Source organism: Salmo salar, chromosome ssa13 (assembly GCF_905237065.1).
Source record: "Salmo salar chromosome ssa13, Ssal_v3.1, whole genome shotgun sequence".
Taxonomy (NCBI): Eukaryota; Metazoa; Chordata; class Actinopteri; order Salmoniformes; family Salmonidae; genus Salmo; species Salmo salar.
In genome coordinates this window covers 27,336,445-27,338,909 of record NC_059454.1, presented here as the reverse complement: position 1 = coordinate 27,338,909, position 2,465 = coordinate 27,336,445, and positions in this window count along the sequence as shown.

Sequence of the window (2,465 nt, the reverse complement as noted above, 5' to 3'; positions counted from 1 at the left end):
GCTTTTGTTGTTATTGTGGTAATTTATCAAGTGTAGAGATATTGTAAACACATTTGGGTTGAAATATATGCGTATTTATAATTGTAATATTTATTTTCTGTGTATAAAGTATTCTCAAATAATGTGGCCGAAAAATATAAATTATTGGAACCAAGACTTACATAAGTGTCACGTAGACGCAGGAAACAGGTGCAGAAGGTGAGTTTATTAACAATAATGAAAGGCAAATTAACATAACAGGGGATCTGTACTGAACATGAAAACAAACAATTACTGACTGAGGCTACTGAGGGCTAAATAAAGGGAAGGTAATCAAGGTGATGATGAAGTCCAGGTGTGCGTAATGATGGGGAGCAGGTATGCTTAATAATGGTTAATTGTTACATGCTGACCAGACCGGACGCGTTGCGTGCGCTGCAAAATAAATGTACACGTTATTCAATCATTGCACCCACACTGCTTGCGAGCGTCTGCGTAGGCAGGCGCTTAAATAGAACTTGGTTCTATTTGTGACGCTCGATGCGCTGCAAGTCCTGCCTCTCCCATCTCATTGGTTTTTAAGATCATATACCCATGTGGGTGATTGAAAGATGAACTGAGGTCTACACTCCAGTCGGTTGTGGTAATGCACTTTAAAGTTGGTTGCCAACCACCATATAAAGCCCGAAGAAGGAGAAGAAGCCTGAAGGAGGAGAGATGACTAGAAACGACTCGGTTGACCGTTTTATGTGTGGATTAATTGTCGGAGTAGAAGACCTTGTGCATTTCAGGTAAAATAACAACCCAATGTTTATATCCCAGAACAAATTAGCTAGCAACAGCAAGCTAGCTAGTTAAATTGCCATAAATGTTTAATGCTTTTCGACCTGTCCCCAAATTAATATAATTGGTTCAGAGTTTGTTTTGATATTTCAACCTACATGCCCTGACTCCAATTGTTAGATATTACTGCACAGTTGGAGCTAGAAACACAAGCATTTCGATACACCCACAATAACATCTGCTAAACACGTGTATGTGACCAATAAAATTAGATTTAATGCCAGGACCGGTGGTTAGTAGACCGGCGACATCAATTGCTGGAGAGGGAGCGGGAGTAGGCATGACAAAAATAACTGCTATTTGGCAGAAAATGGAGTGTTGGAAGATAAATGAAATTACAGCTAACAAATGTATGCTTAATCCAGTATAAACTACTGTATAGGTCATGTCTTAAGTGTAAAACAAACAATGACACAATAATTCATGCCTTCTCGGAGTCCTAAAGTTATGAGTTAGAAAGCTGGCTGTCAGAAGTTTTACAATGCAAGTTTAGTTTTAATCTGTCTCTGCAAATTTCAAGACATGGCATCTGAGGGTGCGGTGAGATACCCAATGGGTTGGTCAATATTATTTTTGTCGCTTACACTGAGTGAACAAAACATTAGGAACACTTTTTGAAATTTGAGTTGCACCCCTTTTTGCCTTCAGAACAGCCTCAATTCGTCATTGCATGGACTCTACAAGGTGTCAAGCATTCCGCTGGGATGCTGGCCCATGTTGACTCCAATGCTTCCTAGAGTTGTGTCAAGTTGGCTTGATGGCCTTTGGGTGGTGGACCATTCTTGATACACACGGGAAACTATTGAACGTGGAAAAACCCATTGCAGTTCCTGACACACTCAAACCGGTACTCTGTTCAAAGGCACTTAAATCTTTTGTCTGGCCCATTCACCCTCTGAATGGCACACATACATAATCCATGTCTCAAGGCTTAAAAATCCTTTAACATGTCTCTTCCCCTTCATCTACACTGATTTGAAGTGGATTTTACAATTGACATCAAATTGCAACTGCACTTGAAGAAACTTTCAAAGTTCTTGACATTTTCCAGATTTACTGAACTTCATGTCTTAAAGTCATGATGGACTGTCATTTGTCTTTGCTTATTTGAGCTGTTCTTGCCATAATATGGACTTTGTATTTTACCAAATAGGGCTATCTTCTGTATACCATCCCTACCTTGTCAGAACACAACTGATTGGCTAAAACGCATTAAATCTATTAAGAATGAAAGAAACTCCACAAATTAACTTTTAACAAGGCACACCTGTTAATTGAAATGCATTCCAGGTGACTACCTCATGAAGCTGAGTGTTTAAAGCTTTCATCGAGGCAAAGGGTGGCTACTAATTACATATTTTGATTTGTTTAACACTTTTTTTGGTTTCTACATGATTCCATGTGTTATTTCATAGTTTTGATGTCTTCACTATTATTCTACAATGTAGAAAATAGTACAAACAAAGAAAAACCATTGAGTAGGTGTGGCCAAACTTTGACTGGTACTGTATATACAGTGTGTGTATATAAACTCAGCAAAAAAAAGAAACGTCCCTTTTTCAGGAACCTGTCTTTCTAAGATATTAAGTAAAAATCCAAATAACTAAACCGATCTTCATTGTAAAGGGTTTAAACACTGTTTC